Consider the following 21,828-nt stretch of genomic DNA (forward strand, 5'->3'; position numbering starts at 1 on the left):
GAGCAAAATAATTAGAATCTACTGTAGCACCTGTTTCTGTCCTCGGTAATGTATCATTCCCTGACTGCCGCTTCCCCGAGGTGTGGCTTTGACTGATGACGTGGCGACAGCCCAGATGTTCTGATGATCACTGCGCTGTGGTGTTTATCACTATTTAATGTTATGATAATTGCTCCGCTTGTTGAGATTGGCAATGAGAGCCAATGCAGCTTCCACCTCCTACTGGTTGATAGGGGATGATGCAAGATGGTTGGTGTCTAATTATACAAGACCTAGAAGACAGTCATTTTGGGTTACTAATCAAATGATTAATTTTATTTCAAGTGTGAGATACTTTTTTAATAATGTGGAGTATTCGGCTGGAACAAATAAAATAGTTTATAATCAGTTATGAGGCAACAGGGTAGCATGCTTTTAAGGTTTTCCTTACCTAGTGTGGTCCACCTAAAAAATTAAAACACTTCAGCCCAGGCCTTAGATTTTTAAAGACATATCACGAAGCCACTGCGTACAGTTTGCGCATTTTCCATATATGAAATTTTGGTCTGTCATGATGCGTGCGTGATATACGTAATTCATGTGTTTCTTACATATGTCATACGTCGATGTGGGCAGATGTCCATCGAGGTTTTCAAGGTTTACGTGGATTCGGTTTTGAGATGGTTAAATGTATTATCTATTGTTATGTAAATCTTACACAACTCTTTGCAAATGTTGCAAGATGCAAGGGCTATGCACGTTTGTGACTTTCCATGACCGTTCCACGTACGTCCACATGTGTCTAACAGACTTTCATGCATGTTCCATAACTTTTTATATCAAGTATATGGTGCACCATTTATATTATGTAATTGGCGGCAAATCACTAGTAAACTGCTTATAAAAAGCGCAACAATCATGCACGGTTCATGTTCTACATTGATTTACTTCTTTGCATTATTTATTCGTACTTCTTCCAGGGTTTTAATGTGGGTAATTCTTGATACATCTGTAAAAAGTTCACGGACAGACCACAATTCTTCTCACTTTTTCCACGCAAATTTCCACGCATGTCTAATTTTCATTTGTTCAATGTGCGAAAAATGTCTGGAGTCTGGAGTGTGACATGTCCTTTAAACTGGCTGACTGTCTGCCAGGGGATAGACTTTAAATTCCCTCAGCGATCGACCTATAATCTATTGTAAGCGTTTCCAGGTGTCTTTTAATTATGATTATGCCATTTTTGGTCCCCAAAAAAGTTTTTTTTCTTTTCTTGGCCATAGAGTCTGCAGAGTGATAGTTGTTCATTAGAAATTTGTCTCTGTGTTGTGGGAGGGACTGTTGGTGTTGAGCAGCCCCGCCCCTACTTCCCTTTACCATTGCTGAACTCAGAGCAGGGAGTTTGTTGCCCACCCTTTGTCATTTCTACAACTCAAAAAAGCTCTTTTTTTGACTGCTCCTAATTCACAATAATTTGAAGAAAGAAGTGCGAAGAAATAAAATTTTCATCTTAATTTTCTTTATGAATGTCTTCCATAATGAGAAAAATGCCACAAGAACTGTTAAAAACAGAAATAGTTTGTCGCTGGATCATAAAAGCTTTGAAAGCTCCTGACCAAGTATGTCAGACCTCTGGTCATCTACGGTCTTTTGTTAGTTCCCAAAGTCAAAAGTTGAAACACTCAGTTGAAACACTCTTTTAATGTTTTATGTAAAGTACTTTGGATTGTCTTTGTACAAAATATGTGCTGTACACATAAACTTAACTTGCTAAGATCAATTCTGTGTGCTGATCATTGTCAATAGACATGGGCCACGGATCAAATCAGGGGTATGTACTGTAAAGGAAAAATAGACTGAAGAAGTTAAAGAAGTCACATTTAGTTTTTCATTTTATGGAAGCAGAAAGAATGAAAGAAATTACAGAAATCATTCTATAAAGCTTTTTTTTTTGCATTTACTTAAAATCATGTAAAATCAGTTGTCCCTGAAAAACACTTGTTCTACTGCTTTTTACTAGAGTAAAAACACCTGTTCTAAAAACTTCTTTGTACTCCACATCAGGTGGTACCTTCCTTTTATCTACTTCTCTTTGCCACGAGTGCCGCTCTTGGATCTGTGCAGCAAGGTTGAGTACTCTGGATAAATGGTGGCTTGCCAAGAACTGCTTTGTGTTTTGGCGACCGGCCAGATGTAGTTGGAGCCTTTCTCCAGGCCTGCTTCATTTAGTCTCACATGAGATGTGACTTGATAGGCAACACAAAGTCATGAAGAGGATGTGCATGTCCCACTCATCCTCAACATTCATCTTCTGTTCTCCACAGGTATTTTAAAGTATAAGGAACCACTACTGCTGTGGAGCTTCTTTGCTGTAAAGCGGAGATAAGACAAAAGGAGGTGTTGGACGGGAAGGGGAAGTGACAAGGGGCAGCTCTGCAGCTGGATCTCACATCTGGATCAGGTAGAGGTCTCTGACACGTTGACCCTTTGTTGCAGCCTTGAAGCTTGATTGACTGACGCCCTGAGTGAGAAAAACCTCCTTTATAGTTTTTACCCACCCTCAAGCCTCTCATTGATCAACACCCCCACACCTCCTTCCATTCCGCTCCTTGCCTCCTTTATCTTGCCTGTCTCCTTAAGTTTATCTCAGCAGTCCTTCTCATTGCAGTAGGTCTCGATTTTCTTTAAGCAAATGACCGGACTGTTTCAAAGCGGGGCAGTTTACTTCAGATGTGTACACTGAAGCATGAACAGGACCTCAGGCAGTGCCAGCTATTGATTTAGCCATGATTCTGATTAGAGGGCTCCCTGTTAAATCCAATACTTTAAATCAGTCGCCTGCACCGTATAAGTGATCACCTCAAATCACTTCTAAAACGTGCTTTACAATAAATAAACAGTTCATTATTCTTAAGATCTAAAGAGTGATGAGTTAGCATACAAACTTTCCCATATTGGGATTTTAAGATATTAGCCTTTCATGTCATTTTCACCTATAAATGCTGCAAACATTCCAGTAAACCTGTGAATCACAGTTACAGTTAATTTCTGTAAATGCACTTCATTATGGCTATCATGCAATGCAGTAAATATTGCTTAACATTAATTCAGCAGATGCTTTTACCCTAGCAAGAAACTCTGGAAGTGTGTAATATTTTACCCAAACGAGACAACATCTTTTATGCTTTTCTTCTTGATATATTTAACTAAAGTCATTTTTAAACATTTTTAGTAAAAAAAACAACTCTAACATTACTTTATAGGAAGTAGGAAAATCCACAGCAAGCAGATGACAAGAATAGTTTCCTGCAGGAATTAAACTTGGGTCTGTAATGGAGACCTGGGGTTCCATTACCTATGGCTATACAGTTTAATGTGTGATATTAATCAAGAGAACGCGGCGCAGAGCATTGTCAGTTAATGAGCACATAAATGCATTAATCTATTACTCGTTACTGAGGTACGCGGACATGATGAAATATTATTAGATGACATTACTTAGCAGAAGGAGAATAGGACATCTTGCCTCTGGAAACCAATTAGCACTATTCGTTAAAAGTGTTTTTGATATATGTTTTTTTCATTGTTCCACAGTTTTACCAAATGTTCCGACCGAGTATTATCACTTTTGTAATGGCAACATTCATCTCTTACTGGTTGTGGCAAGGAGGCAAAGGACAGAAGCAGGCCACTAACAGTTATATATCACTTAACTAATATAATGAGTGGGTCAGGGTGGGGCGGGGTTCTTGGAAGAATAAATGCTGAGGATGGACTGTGTGAAGACTGTGTGTTAGACATGCGAGAGGGATTTTCCGCCCTTTTTCATTAGCTTTCACTGAGCAATTTGTTATCACGGCGCATACGAGGTGTAAACCACTAGCATGTCATTCCGTCATTGTAGTACAACAACCAAAAAGCGACAACCATCAAGGTAATCCAGTTGCTCGTCTTTTTATTGCTGTACTAAAAAGCAATACATCTTGCATAACAGGAATTTAATGTTGAAAGAAGATTGCGGGCAGGTAAGATGAATACAAGATGAATAAGAGGAAGAAACCTTTGGATTGGATCCTAAGTCGAGAAAAGAGTCACATGTGTTCCGTTCCACTTTTCAATTGACCTACAACCGATGGGGCTCCCAAGAAGTACGATTCGGTACTGCTTAATGGGTCTATTTTACAATGGAAACCCGAACCGGACTGCGCAGTGGAAACAAGGCTATAGTTTGGATTCCTCCAGTTATATTGCTCCAGATTAACTTTTGTTTCTGATTATACTTGGGTTTCTAATCAAGCTCGGTAAATTTGACATAAAGGACCTGAAAACTAGATTATTTACCGACTGAGGAAGAGATCAGACAAGGTGATTATTGGCAAAGACCAGGTGTTGAGAATGAATTGGTACAAGACATTGAAAAGAACAACTTAATAACCCTAAATCAAAACCGATGTAAACAGACTCCGACAGATCCAACGTAAAATAAAATAAAAACATTAAAAAGTCTGGAATTTGTTGGTAACATTAACCCTTCATACCAAATGTCACTAATTTGCAACATACCATTAAATCCACTTAATTTAGCTTCACTTTGAACAGAAAAATATTTTTTTATACACTAGGAAATAATATCAGGGATGTAGGGGTTAATTTTCATTGACTAAATGTTTACTATGGGTTGTTGTGGTGGACGAGTTGAGCAGTTTACCTCTGATCCCAGGATTGTAGGTTTAGTTTCCACCAACCCTCCCATGTGTAGAAGATTACCAACATGATCTCTTGTGAGAGAGATCAATGACCCTCTGGTGGTCATAGTTTGGCATGTACAGCAGCAGAGACAAAGGCCTTGCAAAAGCATGCTATTGAACGTTTTTAAGACAAACTCATAATTAAATACGGAACCTTGACCAAAACTTTATTTTAAACTCAACTGTGTAATAGTATTAAAAGCAAAAAAAAAAAGTTGTTTTGACTTTTAGACTTTGAGAACTTATCCAAAACCCATTAAGTAATTTAATTTTTGGATTGGGATGGAATGAAAAACTGTAGGAACAGTTAATATTTTATCACTTTTAGATCTAAATTACAGTCTTACAGTTCTGTCAGGAAAATATGGTCATCCAACTGTTGCTGGGAACTCGTATTAATGATCGATACATAGTGACCGTCAAACATGCAGACATGTTATGACATAACTCCTTGTACTTTCCATCTAAATGCTTGTTTTTCAGAGTCTGAGTGCCTTCAAAGTTTTGCTGTATCCCGTCAGGATTGAGATTAGCATATTAAGTGAAGTACTCTTTACAACCGCATCTCATTGGCACGCTTTTTATCTGGAAACAAGGTTGTTTAATTGTGCGTATGGATCCTCGTTAATAACAATTTATTCAAATTTTCCTGATTATGGTGGCATTAGAGAGTGAGGTTTTGCTATGCTGTATTTGTTTGAGGCTTTGTAACGCCTGCAATGCTATTTCACGGAGGATGCTTCCTTTAATCAAGACCCTGACAAGCAAATTACATTTACTGGATTTTAACCACAAGCTCCTACAAAAGACAAAAAAAAAACAAAAACCCCCCAAAAAAACCAGCCAGTTTTCCGTACTCTGGGCAAGTTTATTCAACAATCAGTATGCCTTTAAAAGGCATTTCTGAAAAATCCCTTCATGGTGATTTAATGCATGTCATGAGCGCTATTGTATTTAAATAACTCTCATAGCTATTTTTTATACATAATCAACATGGAGAATGAGTAACTATTGGTCTGTTGCATTACGTGCCTCTTTTAACATGCATCCAAAATCATGCCATAACCTTAAGCCTGGCAAAATCCATGGATTCTGAGGCCAACAGTGTGTTTAGTTAAGGAGCGTCCTGTGCCGCATGCACCTGCTCTGTCATCAGTATTGCTGTGATTTGATGTTGACTGTTTGACACAGCAGATTGGTCTGCAAAGATAGTGAAGTGTTGGGAATTATCTCTGTAATCTCTGCCAAACGGTGCAGATGTGAATTGGCTGTTGACTCTCTGTTGCCACTCAGAGATGCTGACACAATGGAATGGCTTATTGTGAACTCCCACCTTGATTAGCAAGGGTAATTATGAATATGCCGCCGTAAGCACGGACTCGGAGTGAGGGGAGGCGTTCAGTAAGGCGGCTGTCTCTCTCAGACACAGACTGCCGTGTAATTGCTTCTACCGCACGATCAATGAGGGCTCAGCCTTTGGCACTTGGATGAATCAGCTTGTCTGAATCATCTGTGACTTATGGCAGAGCTATATTTCCTTTCACAGAAGTTATCGTTTGAGAAAGTACCATTAAAACAAATTTAAAACTAGGCTTAGCGAACCAGTGCCGTCGTAACGGCAGAACATTTAATGTCTGTATCAAAGACTTAGCTCGTGCTATATCCACCATGTTGACTTGTTTTGAACTGCATTCAATGCAAACATGATAGATGACGAGCAGCGCTTAGCCCGGGAGCCTCCTTTACTCTCCAACATGTCAGAGTCAGCTCGGTGTGTCACCTCCCCCTCCTCTCCGACACCATTAGTGCCTTCCAAAAACCTCCTTTCAAACTGCCTTCTTCCCCATCTGCTCTTGTTAATGTCAAACCTTTAACCACCTGTAAACAGAAACATAGCTGCCAGTAAAGGAAGAAATGTCCTTTGCAAAAACAAATACTTATTTGCATGTAAAACCAAAACAGCTAGTTGTATTGTTTTAAAACAAATATATGGTAAGATAATTATTGATTATTTTTAGTGTTTGTACGGTTATACATGTATGAAGTTATCTTATCTCAAGGAAAATAAATGCTGCTTTGTGATCGATTAAAAAAGGTAACATTTTTAATTTCCTTCAAGATGTTTCAAATTGTGATCAGTTTTTTCAGCGATTTTCTTCTTATTTTCCCACTACTTAACACAGAAGAAAATTACTCTGAGTCTAACGTTGCTGTACTGATTAAACTTACAATTTTGTAATTTAATTGAAATTCCGTTATAAAACAACAAGTTTATTCTGCCTCCTGTAGACATCTTAGGTTTCTTGTACCGTTTACAGATGTTTACAGCATTTTTGATATTTTATAACCTCAATTGCCTGAAATTGATTCCTTTTCATGTTGAAGTGTTTAGTATATCTGTGCAATTTGAGGTTTCTATTTTGAACAAACCAAAAATAATTTAGGAAAATTAAAATATTTTTTTGTGATCAATCCAACACAAAGAAATCAAGTTTCCAGTCTGCTGTTATCAAATCGCTGAGTGCCTTAAGAAATATTGATCATGGCACATTCCTGAAGCAAGTGATTCCAAAATTCATCTTTATAGGTAAGTTTATAAATAAGATGCTGCAACATAAGGCTCAATTTTACAGTGGATAGTTAAAAGCAAACAGTTTGTTTTTAATGTGTAACCATTAATAATTCTGTATTATTAATCCATGCATCCATTTTAAAATCCTTGCTTATTCCAATTTTTCAAGTCACAGCGTTTTAGGCCTTGCGGTAGAGTGTCCACCCTGTAACTAGAAGGTTGTGAGTTTAACTCCACAGCCGAATCATAAAATGGGACCCAGTGCCTCCCTGCTTTACACTCAGCATTAAGGTGTTGAGTTGGGGAGTTAAACCAACAAATGGTTCCCGAGCGTGGCTGTCTGCAGCTCACCGCTTCCTCAGGGGATGGGTTAAACAAGGAGAACGCCTTTCACACACATCAGCTAATGGGACTTTAACTTTATTAAACCTTACCTAGCTACTGTTGAGCAAATGCAGGCTACACCCTCAACGGTTTCCCCATCTATTACAGGGCCAAACAAAGGCAGAGAGCCAAATACTCCCACATTCACATCCAAGAGACAATTTAGATACACCAATCATGAATCATGAATCATGAAGCATGTGGGAGGAAGTTGCCCGGAGAAAAGCAAACCACCCACCCACCCACGCACGGACGCACGCACGCACGCACGCACGCACACACACGCACAACTCCACACTGGAAGGACGCAGCCAGGATTTAAACCTGGACCTTCTCACTGTGAGGCAAGAGGGCTAACCACTACACCACTACGTAAACCTGTTTTATAAACAATATGTTATCTTGAGAACATCTGTTTAAAAAACAAAAACTGTGTCCTGAAGAAAAATACTAACTAGGAGGGTTATCAGTCAGCTTTTCAGCAGTGCAACTTTCATTCTGCTTGTATTTTCTGCTCTACAACCTGGAAGCTAAAGACTACTAAAAATACGCCTCCTGCGTTTTCTGGAAATTGCGGGCTCTGTTGATTTTTATTTTGATGTTCAGACTGTCTGGAAGGCAAGAGGGAATAAGGGGAAGACAGGGAGCAAAGAGAGCACCTTCAATTTGAAGGCGATTAAGGTGCATCTTGCCTTCATCCCATGGAAAGTTCCACAGATGCACCAATTTATCTACATCATTCCAAACCCAGCAGGACTTTTTCACACTTGTTTGATCTGTGTATGTTACTTTGCGGGGTCTGCTTGAACTTTGACTCCTGGGTCTCGTCATACTGCGTCTCCTCCAAGTAAGAAATCCTTCTCAGCTTAATCACAAACTGTGAAGGGACTCTTGGATGTAAAACATGCTTTTATCTCCCTGCTCTGGCAGACCGGCTTTATGTAGCATGTGTAGTAAGAAAATTAAAGAACGGCACCTCCCACTGCTGATAAAAAAAATGAAGCAGCTAGAACACTAAAACAGGAGGGGCGCTGTAAACTTTTTAACAAAATGTAACAATTCTTATGTCATTCAGAATGACCAAAAAGCTCCACATTTTTAATTTTATTATTCATTTTAAACACCAACCAAATAGAATCGGAATTCTTAGCTGTTCGTTTAAAGACCCACTCAGATAAAAATTGTGTTTTTTCTATTTTTACATGTCCTTGTGGCATTTCTCTCATGATAGAGGACGTATATTAAGAAAATTATGCTTAAAGTAGCATTTCTTAGTATTTTTTCATTCAAATCATTGTGAATCAGGAGCCGATACAAAAATGCTGTATTAAAAAGACTGCAAGTGTGACGGACAAGTTACTACAGCAAGCCACAAGCTCCATGCTCCGTCCCATTCTTATGCATCCACGATTAGATCCATGTTTCCAAAATTTAAATCTTCCAACATTTAAGTATTCTAACTTTCTATTTATGAAAATAAAATAATTATTTAGCCCTATCTGTTTTTGACACTCATGTCCCCTCTCAGCCTACACTCTGAGCTTTTGCAAGTGTCATTGTTTTGTAAAGGCTTTTATGGAGAGTTTTCTGTATTGCACATTTTGACCCCTTTTGCCCTCTTGTGTCTGTAAACTGTCCTTAAATTCCATTAGTGTGTTGACAGAAGGGGGATTAGAGCCGGTCCATGTCTTTTAATATAGATCAGACATCATCTGTGATCCGCTCGTATGCCTGCCATCACACAATCACATTTTATTGTCTGGGGTGCTTTGCCTTGAGCTACTGACAAGGCCTGCTGTTATGCCATCTATATTTTGTGCACTTTGCCATGACGAATATCAGCATTTGACTCAACTAATAAGGACTTTCATTTTGATGGAATTCACTTTCAGTGTGCCTGTGTTTTCTCTCACAGACAGATCTGTTTGCTTTGGTTGTGGGTGGAGCCGGGAGACAGATTGCGTCAAACAAAATCATTGTTGTCGGCAGTTCCTGCTAGATTTCCCTTTCCATTCCTAAAGGCTATAAAAATGCACGGCTTGTCATGTTTGCTGGTTCAGACCAAAAGAATTACTTTACAAAATCTTCTATTTCATACCCCCTTTTCTGGTAATACAATGAAATCACACTGGCATGCAAACCGTTCAGAACCAACCAGAGCCTGATTCTAATTGAACAGCAGGTCAGCTCTCATTTCCTTTAATTTGACTGGAACTCTCCTGACTTGCATTCAATGATCACAGAAAACCAACGACAATGGGATGATCAGTGGCAGTGTGATGCTGTTCACATGCAGTTCTCCAGAATACAAGATTTACCGCGCAGGTAAGAGGAGCAGTCACTACAAATCTGGCCGAATCACTGGAGCAGCCAACATGAAAATGGGATGCTGGAAAAGTCTTTAATGGTTTGCTCTCCCCACACCTCACCGTGCACCTGCCTGAATGCAATTAGAGGTCCACTTGTGGCAGCATTCATTACTGTGGAAGTACCTCGAGTGACTTGAGGTGAAATCCTTGCCTTGGTGCACTTCATGTGTCTTCAAAGCTTTCATGCACTCTGCCAACCTGTCCTCTGTTAGTCATTTGATTATCATTTATTTTGTAATGACTTATCAGAAAGTTCAAAATAATTATAGGCCTGGTCACCTGTGAGTAAAGGGGATGTGGTCAAAAAAGAACTGGTTGCAAAGTTAAAGTTGAGGGTGTTTTTTTGCTAAAATAAAAAAAAAACAAAAAACTTGAAGGCCACGATTGATAATTGTTTTGATTTTCCTTATATGGCAAAATTACTACAGGTGATGAGATTTTTGGAAATGAATTTTAGCAACCTCAAAGATGACAATATGAAAGTTTTTTTGTTTTATGTACATATTTTACAGCAGATATTGCTGGTGGTAAAAGTGACAATAGTCATTACTTTTGTCATCAATTTTTCAGATGCTATCACATTTCCTAGTGTATCTTTTGTAGTTTTTAAAAACCTCCTATTGTGATTTTACAATGTTGCTCTACATTTTTATGAAACATACATTAACATTTATGAAGATTTTATTTTAATTTGAAAATATAGTGTCTAGCATAATTTACTGGTTTAAATGGGAAAATTTCTTTCTGGTATTAGAGTGTACGAAGAATAGGAATCAAAGTGTTTTTATTGTTGTATCTTAAATTTCTCTGGAGCAGCTTTTATTAGAAAAACTAAATGCTGGTTTCAAAGATGGCCCTGAAACATTGGGGTCGATTTTTTTTTGTCTTGGAACTCTTTCTCAGAGCAGCAATAATCTGTTTTTGATCCAATGCACAAACATATAGATGTAATTACAGCTCGGGCTTTACGCCAGTCATCAGCACAACAAATTCAAAAAAGTCAAACAGCAAAAATGTAAACATTTGAAAACCGCTTTTCAAGAGATTTAAGGTAATTTCATTCAGACATGGAGAACATTTTGTTGTGCCAAATTCTTGCCAAATAAAACTGAGTTTTTCAATGTTCTGGTGGGAAATAATACATCAGAGGTTCTTGTACAACAGTCCCCTAAAGAGCCAAGAACAAGAATGTGTGCTTGAGGTAAACAGAGAAAAAATGTGTGTTTACTCTGTGTGTGGCTAATGGAAAGGTGTTAGCTGGGAACAATTGTCAGCTTTCAGTGTGTGCAGCCCACTGGGCGACCGAGCTGCACAGTAATTAATTACACATTGCCAGAGTTGGTGCCTCTGTGCTCACTTACAAATGCTTTACAAAGGCTGGAAATGTGGGAGGTGATAGCAAAGTGTTCATGTAAGCTAATTTAATGTAGGTTAGATGTTAGTTCCTCTTTAATGATGTGACCTTTTTTCGGTGTTGCCATTCTTTCGACTGCTTTGGCTTTGCTTTCATTCGGTGGTCCAATATGTTTCACAGCGCCAGCTCTGCGTCCTGTCTCTGTTCTCCTCTCAGGTATGTTTGCTTGCACAGTAAGAATTCTTTTTTCCTTTGGTGCTGCAGTGCAACACTGGCAAAATGAGCAGAATATTTGATCCAGAATAAAAAACGAAGAGTGCATGAAAATCTTTTGGAAAATTGGAACCTGCACCACCCTGCCCACAATTTGAGGTTGGTTTGCTTTGAAATATTAAAGAGAACATTTGTGCATACAGACTGTAGCAGGCATTTTTAATGCCAGTTCATCATATCTCACGTTTAATTAGAGGACTCTGCAGTAGTGAAAGGAGTAAAGGACAAGTCACTGCAGAAAAATACATTGGGTGTTTTCAATATATTCTTGTGGCATTTTTCTGATGTTGGAGGACATGTAATAAGTAAAATTGCATTACTGAATATTTATTCAAATTGTGAATCAGGATCAGATGAAAAAAATGCAGTTTGAAAAATCTTGTAGCAGTGACGTAGAAGCTATAAGCGGCCTACCACAAGCTCCATGCTCTGCTCCATTCTGATACATCCACTTGCAGACGACGAGATCCATGCCTTCGTTTTCCTCGTCTTAGTTGGGGCTGGATGGCTATATTGCTCGCCATTTCTGTTGCACTGGTAATATTAGGTTGGAGTTGTAAGGCTGTAAGCTAGAAGGAGAGCCAGTAAACAGATGGAAGACGGGAAATGGGGACGGGATTGCACTTCATCAACAGTCCAGGTAACAACTCAGAGGCAAATTTCTAATTTCTTTTTATTTTTTAAATAAAAACAAAAAACATAAACAATGCCCTAGAAAATGACAGTTTTTTTGATTTAGCCTAAAAACAACATAATCATAATTAAAAGACCACTGGGAACACTTTGAATATTGATCAAAACATGATCAGGGTGGAACTTTCAACTACGTTTACTTGTTTTCTGATGTACATGATGAGTAAATCTATGGTTATAAAGTATTCTTTGGCAAACAGACTCCCCTGTTTACACCCCTCCCAGAGGGGGCCACTGACTTGGTGGCAAACACAAAGGGTCGGGACCACAATCTTTCAGTTGGTGCAACCCCACCATGAGAGATGAGCGTTGGGATAAAAGGGCACCTCCAAGCTTCACTCTGCCCTTACGGCTGTTTGCAGGTGCACTTTTAGTGGGACACCAACAGTAACACCCAGGTGATGCGGCACAGAGAAGGCATTCTACAAAAAGAGGGTCCATCTGGCGCAGCTGTTGTACTCTTGTCTTTGTTCTTCTGCCATTGAGATTCACTCAGTGTTTTAATTATTTTGTTTTTTCGCTTTTTTATTTTTTATTTTTTTACACAGGAGTCAGATGGAAGCAACTGCTTCTTAAACTTTCAAGGGAAAAAAATGTAAACGCTCTGAACAGAACACAAGAATATTGTTGTGACGTACAATTTCTGAGCTCTGTGGAGAAAAACACATAGTCAGATTCCAGCTAATTCAAAAGGGCTCAGTTATGAAATGTTTCATTTCCGTAATGAGTTGAAAATGGGATATTCTTTCCCAAAAAGCACAACAGCTACAACAATTTCCTGACCACTGAGAAACACAGTGCTTTGGATCTCTGTAATGAGATATTTACCACCCAAATGCAATGAGCCACACCAAAATGTAACTGGTTAGGCTCAATAAACTGCCAAGCTGACAGCGGCTGGAGAGCAAACAGAAAAAGTCATTCGGAAAACAATTGCCGTTCATTGGGCATTGACAGCAAAATACATTTTGAATTTGCCAGATGGATAATTGAGTAGAGCCATGGTAGTTGGATGAACGTGATGTCTTTGATGCCATACAGAGTTTAAATGTGTATAGAGAGGACAGGACAGGTAAATGTGGATCATTTGATGTAGAAACAATCCTCACGCCATAGGTCAATGGAAAACAGACAGATGGATTGATTCTTTTTTTTTTTAATGTCATGCATAACATATTGTTTCCATCCATCATTTTTATGCAAAACATAAAGAGTAGCAAACACAACTGGGGAACTTAGTTCTGATGCACTCAAACCTTGTTTTTCTTCCAGACCAGAGGAACCACCCCTTTCTCAGCATAGTAACATATTTTACAATGTTTGAAATTGAGTCCAGATTGCAATAGGATGTATCTAAGTAATTCACAGATGTGTTATTAAGATGAAGATGACGTAAATCTTCAGATCATTTATGAGACAAGGGCGCCATGTTGTAATGTATTGTTCAATGCTCTTCCATTGTTTTTTTTATTAAGGATGTGCTGCAGGATTCATCTACTATAAATGTGGCTGTGCTACTTATTCCAAATCCATGAATTCATGAATAAATCAGAGATCAACAACTCATTTCTTTGTGGCTGAGCACTAAAGCTCAAACTTCTCTTATAGATGATCTAAAGTGAATGGGGATTTGCATCTTTCTCCCTAAATACATCCCTTCTTAAATGAGGAGATCAAAGACAGTTGGTGTCATGTGCACACAGTGAATAGATCAATTTTATTTACTGCAATCAGTTAACATTCAGAAAATAAATAGTTAAGACCCACTTCAATGAAAATGGTGTTATTACTGTTTTGTGCAAGCTTTTGTGGCATTTTTCTGATGATCTAGAACACATATGTAAAACAAATTAAACAAAAATGGAATTTTATTAGTATTTCTTTATTCAAATTGTAAATCAAGAGCAGACTGAAAAACTGTGTTTGAAAATAAGCTTATTTGTGATAAAGAAAATATGCTGGGGAGGCTACACGCTCCCTGCTCCGCAACAGGGAGGGTAAGGGGGGCGGGAATGCTCCACGCCAACAGTCACGCCCACAACTTAGAGGCAAATTTCTAAGTGTAACTACTGAAACTATGTTCCAGAAAATCACACAGATTTTTTTATTTTTGGCTAAAAACAGTATAATCATGATTAAAATACCACTGGGAAGGCTTTTAAAATTGATCAAAAGATGATGGTGGGGAGACTAAGATTACAGATAAAAAATTCAAAATACAATAGGCAGATCCTGTTTAGGTTATTCCTCTTGAGCTGCTTGGCCTTCAGAATTTATTCAGGCAGAAATTGCAAATCTGATTTTTTTCTGCATGTCCTCATCTACTTTCTGCCCAAGTGAAAAAAAAAGTCTACTGTGGAGCACTGGCTTTTAAAGTTTTTACTTCAATTTATATACTCACATTTGGAATCTAATCATGGATTTCTAAAAAAATCTCTTGTTTCTATGATCCAGTAAAGTGAAAAAATGTTGCCCAGTCTAAAGCATCAAGCTATCATCCACCAATACTGTTTGCGCCCCTCAAAATGAACATTGGGACCATCTACTCCCCCCTTGCTGAGAACCGCTGTTTAACAGCCAATATTGGGATTATTCTTTTTGGCTGAGTATACCAAAATATCCCAACCCAGCCATAGTAAGGGGTTTATGGAGGGGCTTACAGAGTTAGAAACTTTCCAATCTGGGAAAATAATTAGGAAACTCAAAACTGGACTTTTTACTTGCGTTCAAGCAAGAGGTTTATTTGAGGTCCAACCCTCTTATTCTCTTATTTTGCCTTTAGGCAATTTGTAACACAATAAAACTAATAAAGAACAAAATAAATCTGATTATTTGCACGTTTATCAAAATCAAGTCTTTTATCGATGCCTATAATTTAGAGAAAACCAAATCTTATAATTTTAATGAACTTTGTGTTAAAAAACATCTACATGTTTTAAAAGCTATCCATCACAAGAGAGACATGTGTTTTTTTTCCATAGGAATTCTAAATAGTATCAAAGGAATTAAAGTCCAAAGCTACAAAATTAACTAAGCAATAAAAATATTACTTAGACATATTCATTCACAGGGCATAGTAACTGTTTAAGGGCATTTCTAATAAATTCATGTTTTATTCAAAATCATTACCATTTAAACCTTAAATAATCAAGCTAACATGATGATAATACATTAAATCTTCAGAGTATAGTAATCAGACGAAAGAGCGTCTGATGGTATTGGGGATCGCCACACCTCTTCATGTTTGGACCTTTTATAGACTCTCCTGTTTTTCTGGATCTGCTTTGTTTACAGACTTGAGCTCCAGCTGTCATGAGTAAACACACTTCCCATACACTGCAGCCTCACTGTCCCCAGGCAGCTATACAATGCTTTTTTGCTGCTGAGGATTTTAATCGTTCCCATGATGATGTATATGATATACAAACATGACGTGACAGAAAGACGGTGAGACCCTCCCCCTTTGGGAAGGGTATCCTTAGTTGTCCTGATCCCAGATTGCTTTTCTTTGTGGAGAGTGAGATAGATTTCTCTACAGCACAAAGTGTACCATGGAGCACATAGCAACCAGTCTCAGCACATCACATCACTTGTAATATTCTTGCTGAGGAACTTTTCTTCTACGTTGCTTAAGATAGAGAAAAGAAAATTCATAATTTATTTTTTTGCCCTTTCCCGATCCATCTCCTTGAACTGCACATACCCAAGAAATAACCATTAATACCGGGAGTGAATTTCCCTCTGGCGGGAGGGCTTGTGCAGCTCTTCCCCTGTAGGGGTCACTGTTACCACATCTGAAGCGATGAGCCTTGTCCAATGATCCCACTCCACTAATGAGTTATGTGGCGGCTGCGCATAGACCACCACATTTCTGCAACACTGAGCACACATCCCAGCACATGGTCTGGATGCACACACACACTCTGCCAATACAGTACATGTGTGAGCATGGATGAACCCTGCAAAGGGGACTGAGAGACAGAGAGGGAGTGGAGATAGCTTCACATTCTATCTGAAGAGCCTGTTAGGGTGCATTCAGCCTCCATTTCAAGAAGATGAAACTGATGAAGGCATCAGATTTGAACTATTAGCAATCCTCAATAAATGCCCTGTAACTACTGATGTTTTGACTGTGGAGACAAGGACCCTTTTCCAAATAATTATTTGGCTTTCGAGAGCAAAATAAATAGTGTGATGTCTATGCTTCATGAAAAAGTGACTACTGACCGACTTTGTTTTTTATTTATGCTGTTAAAAAACATGTATAAACAAGGCAGGATTTCAAAATATGCATACAGGTATATATCTGTACCTTTCTTTTGTGGAAAGATGTTGATTTTGGAGCACTTGGGATGGCACCTCCAGACAGAGTCCTCTGCAGTCACAAACTAGATTATGAAGCAGATCAGTTGGATGTATGGGGACAAACAGACCACTGCTTTATCATTCTGCATTTGCAGGCAAAGTGAGTCAGGTTTGTGCCTCGCTGTGCAATTACCTCCCTGCATGTTGGCACAGGGGCAGAGCAGCAAAAAAATAAATAAATAAAACAACAACAAAAAACATCAGTGGGAGGGCAGGTTTATCTCAAAATCAATTTTTTCCCACTAGTTTGTAGTTTTAGATTATTGGTAATACATGTATAATTCTGTCAGGGCTTGGTGCTAAAATACTCATTGTTTTAACTGCTGTGTGCTAAATGAAACATGATCCTTCAAAAAACTGCATGAGGTTTGGACAGAGATGTTGATGGAAGTGCCGTTAGAGGACAGGGCTGCAGATGCCTATCACATAAGCTCTTCTTGACCTTGCACAGCCATGCATGATTGAACCTATTAGAATGACTCCTCTTCATCTCAGAGTGGGAAAACTTTAAACATAAAACACATCTGTTATGTCTGATTACACTCATTTTGGTTGACATTTTGGGTGTAGTCTGCATCCGATGTTACCTGAATACATAAAGGCATTTTTATACATATTGTAGCGTAGACGTTTTTTTTTCTCTGGACATCTTTTGTCTGTTTAACCTTATGGTAGTTCATGCAACACTTGTCTGAATGTCCTCATCTTTTGGAGCAGTGGACAGAGACAGGGTGTTCTAGATCATTAAAATGATACATTCCCAAAGATCAATCATGGAGGTCTTTAGACTCACAAAAGACGGTTCAAAGTTTGGTTTTTAAAGTCGGTGAACAGAACAGAAATGCAACTGATGAGTCACTAAAGGAAGGATTGCAGAGCACGATTCAAAGAAGTTCTGAGATCAAACTCAGCTTTAAAAGAGTGGCTCTATTTCTTTGAAAGTGGGTCGTACGAGATACGTATCCTTAATCACTGTTTCACTCACTGTAATTTACGGCACACTCCCGCTTTAATGAAACGGGAAGAAGAATCAGTAGCAAAACTTACTACACAGAAGCAGCAAAAGGCATTTTAGACAACTTAATAAAATATGAGAGCAAGATTAGGAGGAAAGTACAGAATCGTATACAGCATTTTTACTTGATCAAACATCCATTTCAGGCAGAGGAGAGATAAAGGGATTGTGGGGTCTGGTGTGGGTGGACTGGTCACTCATCAAGGTTGCTGATTTAGCAGCTATTACAGTTTATTCAAGAAAGAATGAAGTCCTACCTTTTTTCTCTTTGATCATTTTAAAATTCAGACTTTTTGGGTTGATATTTTTTTCCAGGAAGGAGCTGAAAATTTTAATTTTCATCTTTTATTGAACAAAACCTCTACAGGGTTTCACATTTTTTTTAGAACAGCTTCATGCAGTAATGTTAAATCAATAAGGTGGTTTGCTGATTGATGTACCTGAAAGTAGTCTTTTAATGGATTATTAATTCATTCTCCTAAAAAAACTTAAAACTAGGGCTGCACGATATGAGGAAAACTTGCGATATGCGATATTAGTGATCAATATTGCGATAACGATAAATTTGTGGTAAATAAACAAATAGAAAAATAAACAAAAACATCATTCCCATTTCATTGCAACAGTTTAAAAATTATACTCCAAATGACCCTCATCGACATGGGGGACAAACGTCAGGGTAGCCAACCCTATTCTCCCTAGACTGCTCGATAATGATAACCAAAATCCGGTGTGTTCAGTCAATCAGGATGTGAAATCACTTGAGTCAGCCAATCAACAGCAAGCTGGTTAAGGAGAGCTGGAAAACAGGCAGGGTTGAGGCTCTTCAGGACCAGGGTTAACATAATAGGCCTCCTTCTGATTGGTCAAAAATGGGAAGGCGTCCATCTGATTGGTCAAAGCATAAAGGGATTTATTTGATTCGTTAAATGCTTCAAGCTGCTAGAAGATTGTTTTAACACATTTTGAGTTTGCGATTTATTGTGATATAAACCGTCTTTTGCAATATGCATATTGCAGAGCTGGATATTGCGATAACGATAAATTTGCGGTATATTGTGCAGGCCTACTTAAAACACAAAATTGTTAGGTTAGTTTTCTATGATGAATGTCACAACAAGCCATTTATCTTAACAATAATAATAGGTTATGGTTAATAGGTTTCAATTTGCAGCTAACAAGTCAAATTTGGTCACTTTGATAAAGCGATGCACTATTTCCCCAAAATTTAAATATGGATGCCATCTTTGAGCATCCACACTACAAAAAAGGCAGCCTAAAATAGGAAAAAACACTTATCTTAAGAAGAAAATCACTAGAAAGTCTGTCTATGCAGCAAGTCATTTTACAAGAGTTTTATAATAAAATGTCAAAATCTAGAAACAAGGAGTTCCACACAAGCATTCAAAAACGAAGAAATAAGATAATAAAGTTAACCATTAGATGGGATTACTTCAAAGTGAATGTTTTACAGCTGAATAATAAGATTTTTTTTTTTGCTAGTTCTAAGCAAATGGGTTTTATTTTTTTAATTTTTATGTGGGGCAATGTTTCCCATTCCTGGTCCTCGGGGAACACTGTCCTGCAGGTTTTCAGTCCAACTCTGCTCAAACACACCTGCCTTTGATGGCTGTCATTGTCAGGCTTCTGCAAAGCCTGATGAAGAGCTAAATCAGGTGTGCAGAAGCAAGGCAACATGGAAAACAAGCAGGACAGGATGCCCTGAGGAGCAGAGTTGGGAAGCACTGGTGAAGAGCAATGATTAGTGGAAAAAAACTTAAAACCTAGTAAAATGTCTTGAATATAGATACAAAAAAACAACAACAAGGTTTTACATTTTTGCAAGGATCAAACAGTAATAAGTGCAGTTACATCCATACATTGGAATCATCTCATAAGCCCTGTAAGTAAGGGTTCAGTTTAGCATTACACACACTGCTCTTGTTGGAATTTACTCCCCTCCGGAAAAATGTCAGTGTCATTACGTGGAGATGAAATGAACCCAGACCCATAAATACCAGTAACCTGCTGCATTACGGTCCAACATGGCAGAGCTATGAAACGAAAAAAAAGAAGACATCAGTAATTCAGCATAGTTCCCCTCTTCACCAGAGATGGTCTGATGTGGTGATGTTGTGTGTCTTACATGACTAATCTCACAAGTTGGAGCCCACTTGTCCGCCCTGATCTCTGCCTTTTCTCTCTGGTGACTCTCTGCATGCTCAGGACAATCAACACTTGTTTTCTGTCGAAACAAAATAAGAAGCGGGGGCACCCCTGACATGGTGTTGAGGCTCGTCTAGGTTCACTCATCCTTCTTCTCCCTGGGAGGGCTCATGCAGGCACAGTGCAAGTAACAAGCAGAGGAAATATATGGTGTGTTTGGAGGTCAAGCCTTCCTGTCATTTTTAATACCCATCTGACATCATTTATCTTGACTTTAGAATCTAAGGGAAGCTTCTATCTGTTGCAGACAGGATAAAAGTCCAATCAATAATAATGTGTTTCCTCAGGAATAATTAGGTCATGACTCTGTGTGATCCCACTGAATGAGACTTGAGCTCGGGCTGGCATGCTGACGACAAAAGGAAATTGCGAGACATGCTTTATGCATGTCTCTGTGTGCATGTCTCCATACATAAAGCACTCCCTTACTGCCTGCCTGCAAAGGCCTTCACGGTGGTGTTCAGAAAGAGTGAAAAAGCAATTTTGTGTTTGGTTTACTCTGGGAGTGCAAGGCTGAACGATATGTATCACCAGAGGAACATTTTGTTCTTTGATACCTCGTAGTGGCTGTAGAAGACAGGAAATGAGGTGGGTTTTTTCATTTCCCTGTTCCTATCTGGGCTCTCCAACTAAATAAGGACCCTTTTGCCACAAGGCTCTGATTACATCTACTTAGTCTTCACATTAAAAAGAAGGAAGATGGCAGCTCTGTAATCAGGAATGCAATCTGCATTTCATATTCATGGTAAATACCAAAATGCAGCACGGTGACGAGCTTGCAGAGGGAAAAAAAAAAAAGGCTGGCGAGATAATTGATTTCACTCTCCGGACACTCAGATCTGTTGAGATGTGAAAATGATGGAGTGATTGGCACATTGGTAAACAGCGAAGATTTATGCTGAATGATGGATAGATACCATCAGTGAAGTAACAAGCTGAATTATATTATCGCCTTATTGTCTTGCAGCGGGTGATTGGGACTGGAATTCACACATGTCCACTCTGAGCTTTCCAGTTTTTGTCGCTTTTTTATTCAATTTCCTTTTTTTTTCTCTGTCTCTAAGCCCTTTCTCTTCATTGTTTTTTACACAGTGCATGCAGCATTAAATGTGGCTGGGTTGTTGCATGTTCTCCAGGTTTAAACATTCAGCTGCCATGTCCTGTGCAGTTATTTAACATATTACCTTGCATTTTGTCCCTTACTTTTTTCTGCCTGCTTCTACCTCATCCTCCTAGATAACTCCCACATGCCCTCTCCCATTTATTTCCCTGATTAATATAAAACCAGCACCCGCCAAACCTTAGTATTTCACTGAAAACCCAAAATTGATGACTGTTTCATTGGCCTTGGCTTTTATGAATTGAAAGGGACTTAAAGAAGAAGAGCTTTTGAACAATCCATTCCTCGTTAATAAAATCAATCAACTTTTTTTATATTGTACTTTTCATTAAAGGGCAAAGGGCTTAGCATGTGCGATAAGATTCACACACTCACAAAAAACACTAAAAATGAAAAAAATATAAAACAATGAATGAATGTAAATGTTATTCAAATAAATCAAAACGTTGTCACATATTTTTAATAAAATCACCATTGAGGAAGGAAAACACTGGACTGAACTGTAGCAAAAACTAAACTAAACTTGAATATTCAATTAAGTAAAAATGGAGTATTAAGATAAATCAATAAATAAGTAAATGGGGCAGCTGTGGTGGAGAGGAAGACTGATCACAGGTTCAATTCCTGCCTTTACTGCCAATGTGTTGAAATGTCCTTTGGCGAGACACTGAATTCCACATTGCTACTGGTGGGTAGGGGTTGGTGCCTCATTTGGCAGCATTAAAGTGTG

General features: G+C 38.5%; 1 long non-coding RNA gene across 1 annotated transcript in view; it reads left to right on the plus strand.

Moving 5' to 3' along the window:
- The first annotated feature begins 11,186 nt into the window (after positions 1–11,186).
- Positions 11,187–21,828, plus strand: part of LOC144992470 (uncharacterized) — a 57,219-nt gene continuing 46,577 nt past the window's right edge. Inside the window, exon 1 of the long non-coding RNA XR_013656445.1 lies at positions 11,187–11,622. This is a non-coding gene — a long non-coding RNA (uncharacterized LOC144992470). The remainder of the gene's footprint in view (positions 11,623–21,828) is intronic.

Source organism: Oryzias latipes, chromosome 6 (genome assembly GCF_053564925.1).
Source record: "Oryzias latipes strain Hd-rR chromosome 6, Olatipes_Hd-rR_3.1".
In the NCBI taxonomy this organism is placed as follows: Eukaryota; Metazoa; Chordata; class Actinopteri; order Beloniformes; family Adrianichthyidae; genus Oryzias; species Oryzias latipes.